Below are 11,166 nucleotides of genomic sequence, written 5' to 3' on the forward strand. Positions count from 1 at the left end.
ACCAAAGAGCAACAGCCTGGCCAATATATTTATTTATTTTTTTTATTATTGTATGCTAATACTATTAATAATATATTACAATGATAATGACACCAATGTAACAATAAAATGTTTATTAAAATTCAACATTTCCAGAACATAAAAATATAACAACTCACAACATTTCCTTCACATATGAACAAATTATGTACAAAAAAATAACATTTTAAGAACAAGTGAGGGGGACAGCTATGAGAGAGTGATATATACATAGAACAAGAGGCTCTGTGAGCAGCAGCACAAATGGGTAGGCGATTCTGCCTGTTGCAAGTATTCCACCATGTTAGCTCCGACCTACGATGAGAAAAGAAAAAAAGATAAGTATTTTGTAAATATTTCTTGCAGTGCAGAGCAATTGTCATCAGCTCTCTACTGAAGCTATTTCAATATATATACAGGGAGAAGTATGACACCTGTAAATTCTATGCCGTGTTCAACAATTTATTCAGGGGGTTTGGCCAGTCTTATGTTTGGTCCGTAGTTTATACGTCACACATCACTATGGAGTAACAACTTACACCAAGTTACAACTTGTAAGAATAGTGCTTCATGAAATGAGAAACACAGCCAAATGTTACGCTGTCACACATTCCACGAAATACAATCTTTTCAAGTAGCTCCTCATAAAAAGAGTCCTGCTTTACTAACTGTGTAAAAGAACAACTGGAGTCATTTCACAATTCATTTACATTTTAATTTCTATTGAAAGGTAAATTACTTACGGGCTTAACATCGATGAAGGCTCTCTTCACCTCCTGAATACTCGCCCGGACCAATTTCCTGCCCTTTTTAAACACCGGCGGAGGGACGGGATACGTTCCACTACTGTGCAGTGTTGTCGTTGTCAACCCTAACAAAATATTAAGAAAATGTCTCGATTATGTTTACTTGGTCTATTTGAAAACACAAAAACACACCCCAAACATTTTTTTTACCAATTGGGATCATAATGTGTACCATAGGGGGTTTGTCATCATTTTCTAGAGCATTGGTGAGCTGATATAACAGCAATATATATTGGAATCACAAGATGGATCACTCTGTTAAAAATGTGGGTATTGGTACAAGCTACAGTGACTGACCCACCGCCATTTCTTATGTATAGAACATATAGTAGGCACAGTAGCTACTGTAAAACAATACCCATAAAATGAAGGCATGAAGATGACTTACCTTTCAATCAGCCCCGGTAGCTGCCACTCAGTCAATTTGGAACTGAAAACTCATCCATAGATGCTTTTCAGCGAACTGAAACATCACAAAGAGGGTCCATAAGAACAAACATACCATGAAATGAAATTAGATTCAGTAGTCCAAACGTATTCTCGACATTTATATGCGACTTAAAAAACTGTCGTCGAATTCGCGCCCAAACTAGTTCAAACTGATTAGTATACAGTGGACTATCGGTGGCTAACGGAAGCCCGCTAGCATGCAGCAGTCTATCTTAAAAAAAAAAAACACCGGTTCATCAGCACGCTCGTGTTAATTCACGAGATTCTTTAACTTGATATCACATAAAATGGCAAATTGACGAGATAACTGACGTTGTCCTCATAACTATCACACATAGTGCATGTCTCTTGTAATTTCAACAACATAGTTTGGTTCCTACATAGCTCGGCAGCGAATGTGTTCGCTTGCCACTTTTGGAGCGAATGGAAGTTTATGAAGCTTTATATAATAATATAAAGTCAATTCTACGGTAAAACAATAGTGGGCATGTAACAAACCTTGCTCCGTGCTGAAATTCGTTTCCTCAGATGAAATGTGGGGTCCGAACGAAGTAAGTTTGTGGGCGCTGCTTTGTGCGCATGTCCAAAATTCTACCCAACGCCTTGGGTTGTCCAAAATAACCCAGCACAATATAATGGAAATCACAACCCAGCAGCAAATAACCTCGCACCCAACAGAGATAACCCAGCGAATTGGGTTCTCAGAATACCCAACTCAATAAAAATAACCCAATTAAATGACCCAAGAGGCTCAACCCAGCGATTGGGTCAAAAAAATAACCCAGCATTTTTAAAAGTGTAAGTAGCATAGAAAATAGATGCCGCCACCTCCTCTTCTGAGCAACTACTTCTCCCGGCACAAGTGAGATGATTCCGAGTGCCAGGTGGGACATACACGCCTGCGTCCGGAGAGGCCATCAATTAGAGGAGATTCAGTCAAATCTTTATCCTCATCATCACACACTCTTAAAAATGCTGGGTTATTTTTTTGACCCAATCGCTGGGTTGAGCCTGTTGGGTCATTTAATTGGGTTATTTTTATTGAGTTGGGTATTCTGAGAACCCAATTCGCTGGGTTATCTCTGTTGGGTGCTGAGTTATTTGCTGCTGGGTTGTGATTTCCATTATATTGTGCTGGGTTATTTTGGACAACCCAGAGCGTTGGGTAGAATTTTGGACATGCGCAACAAAGCCCCGCCCACAAACTTACTTCGTTCGGACCCCACATTTCATCTGAGGAGACCAATTTCAGCACGGAGCAAGGTTTGTTACATTCCCACTATTGTTTTACAGTATAAATGACTTTATATTATTATATAACGCTTCATAAACGTGTTAAAATGTAAGTTCGTGAAGCACTGTTGAGTACTAGCTTGAGGAATCGATCGGTAACCTTAGCAAACTTCCATTCCCTCCAAAAGTGGCAAGCGACCACATTCGCTGGCGAGCTATGTAGGAACCAAACTATGTTGTTGAAGTTACAAGAGACATGTGTGATAGTTATGAGGACAACGTCAGTTATCTCGTCAATTTGCCATTTTATGTGATATCAAGTTAAAGAATCTCGTGAATTAATACGAGCGTGCTGATGAACCGGTGTTTTTTTAAGCTAGACTGCTGCATGCTAGCGGGCTTCCGTTAGCCACCGATAGTCCACTGTATACTAATCAGTTTGAACTAGTTTGGGCGCGAATTCGACGACAGTTTTGTAAGTTGCATATAAATGTTTGGACTACTGAATCTTATTTCATTTCATGGTATGTTTGTTCTTATGGACCCTCTTTGTGATGTTTCAGTTCGCTGAAAAGTATCTATGGATGAGTTTGTCAGTTCCAAATTGACTGAGTGGCAGCTACCGGGGCTGATTGAAAGGTAAGTCATCTTCATGCCTTCATTTTATGGGTATTGTTTTACAGTAGCTACTGTGCCTGCTATATGTTATAGACATAAGAAATGGCGGTGGGTCAGTCACTGTTGCTTGTACCAATACCCAAATTTTTAACAGGGTGAGCCATCTTGTGATTCCAATATATATTGCTGTTATATCAGCCTGCGAGTCAAAGTTTGCTCACCACTGCTCGAGACAATGATGACAAACCCTCTATGGTACACATTATGATCCCAATTGGTAAAAAAAAATGTTTGGGGTGTGTTTTTGTGTTTTAATATAGACCAAGTAAACATAATCGAGACATTTTCTCAATATTATTTTAGGGTTGATTGCAATACGACAACACTGCACAGTAGTGGAACATATTGAAAACAGTTTTATCTAAAATTGTAATATATTATAATATTTAAAACTCATGTTCTCAACAATCTGGTAATGACACCCATAATTGTCCTACAGATGCCAGGGGAGAAGTTGCCCATGACGCTGCTGCCCATCCTGCTCCCTCCGCCTGTGTTTAAAAAGGGCAGGAAATTGGCCCGGGCGAGTATTCAGGAGGTGAAGAGAGCCTTCATCGATGTTAAGCTGGTAAGTAATTTACCTTTCAACAGAAATTAAAATGTAAATGAATTGTGACATGACTCCAGTTGTTCTTTTACACAGTTTTAAAGCAGGACTCTTTTTATGAGGAGCGACTTGAAAAGATTGTATTTCGTGGAATGTGTGACAGCGTAACATTTGGCTGTTTCTCATTTCATGAAGCACTATTCTTACAAGTTGTAACTTGGTGTAAGTTGTTACTCCATAGTGATGTGTGACGTACATATAAACCACAGACCAAACATTAGACTGGCCAAACCCCCTGAATAAATTGTTGAACACGCCATTGACTTTACAGGTGTCACACTTCTCCCCGTAGAATATATATTGAAATAGCTTCAGTAGAGAGCTGATGACAATTGCTCTGCACTGCTAGAAATACTTACAAAATACTTACCTTTTTTCTTTTCTCATCATAGGTCGGAGCTAACATGGTGGAATACTTGCAGCAGGCACAATCGCCTACCCATTTGTGCTGCTGCTCACAGAGCCTCTTGTTCTATGTATATATCACTCTCTCATAGCTGTCCCCCTCACCCGTTCTTAAAATGTAATTTTTTTGGACATAATTTGTTCATATGTGAAGGAAATGTTGTGAGTTGTTATATTTGTATGTTCTGGAAATGTAATATAAATATATTATATATAATAAATAAATATTTTATTGTTACATTGGTGTGATTGTAATATATTATTAATAATATTAGCATACAATAAAAATAAATAAATTATATATATATATATATATATATATGGTATATTGGCAACCCAACTTGTTGGGTTGAAATAACCCAGCCGTGTAGTAAATATGAACCCAGCGTTGGGTCATATGAACAACCCAATGTACAACCCAATTGTTGGGTTAAGAGAACCAACCCAACTTGTTGGGTTAAAATAACCCAACGCGAGGTTGGTCCTATATTTAACCAGCGTTGGGTTGGGAAACAACCCAGATTGGGTTGTTTTTAACCCAGCATTTTTAAGAGTGCAGTCTTATTTTTCCGACCTCTGCACGCACTGCGGGCGCCGCCTGTATTTATTTCAGCCATTCTCTTTCCTACTTAGGATGATGCAGTTTTTTCCACAACAGGTTTCTGTGCACCAATAAGACCAACTCTTATTATCGCAACCACCTGCACTCTTAAAAATGCTGGGTTAAAAACAACCCAATCTGGGTTGTTTCCCAACCCAACGCTGGTTAAATATAGGACCAACCTCGCGTTGGGTTATTTTAACCCAACAAGTTGGGTTGGTTCTCTTAACCCAACAATTGGGTTGTACATTGGGTTGTTCATATGACCCAACGCTGGGTTCATATTTACTACACGGCTGGGTTATTTCAACCCAACAAGTTGGGTTGCCAATATACCATATATATATATATATATATATATAATTTATTTATTTTTATTGTATGCTAATATTATTAATAATATATTACAATCACACCAATGTAACAATAAAATATTTATTTATTATATATAATATATTTATATTACATTTCCAGAACATACAAATATAACAACTCACAACATTTCCTTCACATATGAACAAATTATGTCCAAAAAAATTACATTTTAAGAACGGGTGAGGGGGACAGCTATGAGAGAGTGATATATACATAGAACAAGAGGCTCTGTGAGCAGCAGCACAAATGGGTAGGCGATTGTGCCTGCTGCAAGTATTCCACCATGTTAGCTCCGACCTATGATGAGAAAAGAAAAAAGGTAAGTATTTTGTAAGTATTTCTAGCAGTGCAGAGCAATTGTCATCAGCTCTCTACTGAAGCTATTTCAATATATATTCTACGGGGAGAAGTGTGACACCTGTAAAGTCAATGGCGTGTTCAACAATTTATTCAGGGGGTTTGGCCAGTCTAATGTTTGGTCTGTGGTTTATATGTACGTCACACATCACTATGGAGTAACAACTTACACCAAGTTACAACTTGTAAGAATAGTGCTTCATGAAATGAGAAACAGCCAAATGTTACGCTGTCACACATTCCACGAAATACAATCTTTTCAAGTCGCTCCTCATAAAAAGAGTCCTGCTTTAAAACTGTGTAAAAGAACAACTGGAGTCATGTCACAATTCATTTACATTTTAATTTCTGTTGAAAGGTAAATTACTTACCAGCTTAACATCGATGAAGGCTCTCTTCACCTCCTGAATACTCGCCCGGGCCAATTTCCTGCCCTTTTTAAACACAGGCGGAGGGAGCAGGATGGGCAGCAGCGTCATGGGCAACTTCTCCCCTGGCATCTGTAGGACAATTATGGGTGTCATTACCAGATTGTTGAGAACATGAGTTTTAAATATTATAATATATTACAATTTTAGATAAAACTGTTTTCAATATGTTCCACTACTGTGCAGTGTTGTCGTATTGCAATCAACCCTAAAATAATATTGAGAAAATGTCTCGATTATGTTTACTTGGTCTATATTAAAACACAAAAACACACCCCAAACATTTTTTTTTACCAATTGGGATCATAATGTGTACCATAGAGGGTTTGTCATCATTGTCTCGAGCAGTGGTGAGCAAACTTTGACTCGCAGGCTGATATAACAGCAATATATATTGGAATCACAAGATGGCTCACCCTGTTAAAAATTTGGGTATTGGTACAAGCAACAGTGACTGACCCACCGCCATTTCTTATGTCTATAACATATAGCAGGCACAGTAGCTACTGTAAAACAATACCCATAAAATGAAGGCATGAAGATGACTTACCTTTCAATCAGCCCCGGTAGCTGCCACTCAGTCAATTTGGAACTGACAAACTCATCCATAGATACTTTTCAGCGAACTGAAACATCACAAAGAGGGTCCATAAGAACAAACATACCATGAAATGAAATAAGATTCAGTAGTCCAAACATTTATATGCAACTTACAAAACTGTCGTCGAATTCGCGCCCAAACTAGTTCAAACTGATTAGTATACAGTGGACTATCGGTGGCTAACGGAAGCCCGCTAGCATGCAGCAGTCTAGCTTAAAAAAACACCGGTTCATCAGCACGCTCGTATTAATTCACGAGATTCTTTAACTTGATATCACATAAAATGGCAAATTGACGAGATAACTGACGTTGTCCTCATAACTATCACACATGTCTCTTGTAACTTCAACAACATAGTTTGGTTCCTACATAGCTCGCCAGCGAATGTGGTCGCTTGCCACTTTTGGAGGGAATGGAAGTTTGCTAAGGTTACCGATCGATTCCTCAAGCTAGTACTCAACAGTGCTTCACGAACTTACATTTTAACACGTTTATGAAGCGTTATATAATAATATAAAGTCATTTATACTGTAAAACAATAGTGGGAATGTAACAAACCTTGCTCCGTGCTGAAATTGGTCTCCTCAGATGAAATGTGGGGTCCGAACGAAGTAAGTTTGTGGGCGGGGCTTTGTTGCGCATGTCCAAAATTCTACCCAACGCTCTGGGTTGTCCAAAATAACCCAGCACAATATAATGGAAATCACAACCCAGCAGCAAATAACTCAGCACCCAACAGAGATAACCCAGCGAATTGGGTTCTCAGAATACCCAACTCAATAAAAATAACCCAATTAAATGACCCAACAGGCTCAACCCAGCGATTGGGTCAAAAAAATAACCCAGCATTTTTAAGAGTGTGATGGTGGGTCACTGGTACTGCTGGGGCACTGGTACTGGTGGGGCCGCCATCAAGCCAAACGCCTTTACAATGGCACTAAACAATTAACCGTCTTCTGTAAGTCGTTGAGCATTTGTCCAAAGATGACCAAACTTTTGGGATATGTGTACTACATGTACACAACATGAACACAACCCATAGGGGGTGCCACAGTCATGTGAAAAAATTAGGACACCACATGTCTTACTTTCGGATGTACAACATTCATGGGGGGCAAATAATTCTGAAAAAAGTTAGATTTTTGGCAATTGTGACTGAAAACAAAGAAGATTCAAGCATTCTGACAAGGAAAACCATTTTGGATCCAGCAGACCCGCCTCTTGGATCCACTTGATGTGTCTTTGGTTTGTTTGGAACTCTGAAGGCGACAAATGTCCCCCCGGATGGTGCCACGTGAGGCGAGGTGACCTCAGCCTGTGCGTGTGCGTCACCCTGAATGAGCGTTATTTCGTGTCCTCCGGCGTCCCGCAAGATGGAGCAGATTGGCCGCCCGCCGCCGTCGCCCCCCCCCCCCCAGAGTCCTTTCTTCCACTGATGGGAGCTGTGACTTCATTTGGAGGGAAGGGAGCGTCCTCGCCCAGCGTCACCAGCTGTGGCGGATGGAGTTGTGCGCGTCCCCGTCCAAAAGTCTCTCCTGGTCCTGGTGGGATGCTTGAGCTGCGTAAGCAAGGTTGGGCTTCTGAGAAGCAAGTCAAGTGGTAGACCCAGAACAATGTCACCCGAGGGTACCTTGGCTGTCCATCCAGACACAGGACCATCCTGGGCCCGAACGAAGGTTGGTACCGGTGCCGAGTGCGGTGCAATAAACATCAAACGCCATGATGAGCAGGAGAGCAGCAAACATGGGACATTGAAAGGTGGGGGACCGTTTCCTTCTCCCTGGACGGTCCTGATGGCTTCCACCGGTCCTGGCATGACTATCCTCACTTGAGTCCAGGGCGCAGGCTGGAGCCTACCCCAGCTGACTTTGCACAGGGGGAACACGCAAACTCCACACGAATGCCAAACGGAGATTCCAAACCCGATTTCCTCACTGCGTGGCCAACATGACAGCCGCTAGGCCGCCGCTGAGTTCAGATGATGCGCAAAACGTTGGAAGGCAAAATCTCAGCTCATTCAAATGCGTGTTTTTCTCTGCCGCAGACATCACTAATCGCTCCATCCGATCCATCCACACGGCCAAAGACTCTGTTGATCGCTTGTGCTCGGTGATGCTTCACAAAGGTGAGACTCACACGGCGGTCGTGGCATCCGCATGAGTGCTGCCAGCCAGCAATGGGGGAGCTGCGGTTCACCTGGGAAATATTCAGATGGATAGCATATTGATACTGCTAAACAAAGAAGAAGGGAAGGGATCATGCTATGTTGAAACTAATCTTTCTCCCCGGTGAACCACAGCTCCCCGCTGCTAGCAGCACTCATGCACGCTCCTATTACCGTGCCTGACTGTTGGTGAGGTGCTGTTATCTTTCTAGAGATGAAAAGCTTGCCATCGATGTTTGCCCAGCCATGAGTACAGCTGAGCTCTTTCACATGTTTTTTAGCCGTGATGCTAGCCGGACTCAGTCGATGTCCACTGAGCAACTGAGGTTGCCATGGGGTTCATGTGCCGGGATGTAGCGACCCGGCATACGTACTTTAATGCTCTGCGGCACGCATGTCTCTTTTTTTTGTACAATATTCATAATGTCATAACACCGTCACATGAAACGTAAGATGGAATGCTGTAACATGAAACGTTGCAAGATGGAACGCTGTAAATTGAAACGTTGCAAATTGGAACGCTGTAAAATGAAACATAAGATGGACCGCTGTAAAATGAAACGTTGTAAGATGGAACACTGTAAAATGAAACAGTGTACAATGAAACTCTATAAAATAAAACTTTGTACGAGGTAACGCTGGAACATGAAACATTGTAAGATGGAACATTGTAAAATGAAACATTGTGCGATGCAACGCTATAACATGAAACGTTGTAAGATAAAACGCTGTAAATTGAAATGTTGTACGATGGAACGCTGTAAATTGAAACACTGTAAGACTACGTATTCTTCCGCCCACGTACTCCACCTCTGTGTTGGGAGTGATAAGTGGAAGCCCACTGAGCGCCACACACAACGCCACGTGGGTTGCCATGGGGTTAATGACACACTTGTCCAGAAGACGAGAACTCGACAGTCACTGTGGTAGGCGTCTCGTTATAATTAGCTTGAGATTGCTTCCATTCTCTCAGGGCTTGGCAGAAACGGAGAGTTATTTTTCTGTGTGCGTGTGTGGATTCCATGATGAAAATGCAACAAAATGCTGCAAACAACTGCAGCAAGTCATCGCTGCTCTTGTGTTGTCTCAACAGGCAACACTGCTGTGGCTGTAGGCAACCTCTTGCTAGTATTTTGTTGATTTACCCCAAAAGATGGCAGTAGCGCCATGAGGAGAGGTAGTGAAGATGGTGAAGGTGAGCTGAGCCCAAAGGCAAAGCTCTCAGTTGACCGGTCCATCTCAGTTCCTACCCTCACCTCCGGTCATGAGTAGCACTGTCAGCCAGGAGAAACCTGGAATAGAAGCGCTGCTCCTCCACATTGAAAGGAGCCAGATGAAGCGGCTCAGGCATCTGGTCAGGATGCCAGGGGGGGTGCTCAGGCCTCATGGTGGGCCTCCAGGAAGACCTAGGACACTTTAGAGAGACTGTGTCTCTCAACAGACCTTGGAACACCAAGAGATCCACCGGGAGGAGCCGGACGAAGCAGCCGGTGTGAGGGAACTCTGGGCAACCCCGTCTCGGTTAAGCGGAAGATGGATGGAGTCTCATCCAGCAGCTTCATCTGTTCTGTGTATCTTTAATTAGCCGCATATGTGGTTTGGCCGGTGTTAGCGTAATGCTGCTGCTAGCACACACCAACAAACGGGAAGCATGACGGCAATAATCACGGGAATAAGCGTGAAAAACATCCCTCCACCGTGATAACAAGCAGTCACATTTGGCATGCCCCCCTTCTGCACTCCTAGCTTTGTCCTCCATCCCGTCGTCCCTCATTTGAATCTTCCCCTCAGCGGACGTGGAAATAACTTTGTTGGACGACACGAAGCCGTTCCAAATCTCGGAATGCAATTAACACGGAGGCCAGCTCCATTATTCCTCGCCGGTGGAGAACTTTTCTCCTGGAATGAGAAGATGAGCAGATAAGAGGTGTCACATGACCTGCAATGCTGACAGAGGGGGAGGGGCCTAACAGAGCAATCATGGAGGTGTCACATTTGCTTTCTTTTTTTCTATGAATGGGTTCCGCTGAGGAATGTTCCCCGGAGAGCTTTTAAATCCAACCAAGGGCAGGACTTATTGATGGAGGACCTGCTCAAGTACGGACCCGCTGGCACAGGTCACAGCGGAAGTCACTTAAAACGGTGGAAACAAGGCAGTTTTACAATTACCATAGTACTTACTGGTACACAAGTATCCAACATACACACCACATACTCGCAAGTACACAAGTACTGTGTCAGTAACACAGACAAGAGGAAACATTGTTGTCCTCTAAGAAATGAAAGGGACCCCAGAGGGCGGTATTAATAGGAATACCATTTTACACACACACACACACACACACACACACTTTGTGTTGACTTTCCCATGAACTTCAGCTTTTTTCAAAGCAGCCGTCTGACTGAACGTAGTTTTCTTGCAGGTATTTTTTGATGGATAATT

The 11,166-nt window shown here is 42.2% G+C and overlaps 3 long non-coding RNA genes across 3 annotated transcripts; 1 reads left to right on the plus strand and 2 right to left on the minus strand.

The window, feature by feature from the left end:
* Nucleotides 1-98: 98 nt before the first annotated feature.
* Nucleotides 99-847, minus strand: LOC144898270 (uncharacterized). The gene is made up of 2 exons (XR_013627177.1): nt 762-847; nt 99-333 (listed from the first exon to the last, which is right to left on the minus strand). It is a non-coding gene; the product is annotated as an uncharacterized LOC144898270 (long non-coding RNA).
* A 1,389-nt stretch (nt 848-2,236) lies between these two features.
* LOC131109991 (uncharacterized) lies at nt 2,237-4,380 on the plus strand. Its single transcript, XR_013627172.1, has 4 exons — nt 2,237-2,537; nt 3,071-3,146; nt 3,625-3,753; nt 4,185-4,380. It is a non-coding gene; the product is annotated as an uncharacterized LOC131109991 (long non-coding RNA).
* Nucleotides 4,381-5,274: 894 nt separating this feature from the next.
* On the minus strand, nt 5,275-7,413 carry LOC131129279 (uncharacterized). Its single transcript, XR_013627173.1, has 4 exons — nt 7,118-7,413; nt 6,509-6,584; nt 5,902-6,030; nt 5,275-5,470 (listed from the first exon to the last, which is right to left on the minus strand). It is a non-coding gene; the product is annotated as an uncharacterized LOC131129279 (long non-coding RNA).
* Nucleotides 7,414-11,166: the final 3,753 nt, after the last annotated feature.

The sequence above is a fragment of the Doryrhamphus excisus genome, linkage group LG3, assembly GCF_037039965.1.
Source record: "Doryrhamphus excisus strain RoL-2023G ecotype Guam linkage group LG3, RoL_Dexc_Guam_v1.1, whole genome shotgun sequence".
NCBI lineage: Eukaryota > Metazoa > Chordata > Actinopteri > Syngnathiformes > Syngnathidae > Doryrhamphus > Doryrhamphus excisus.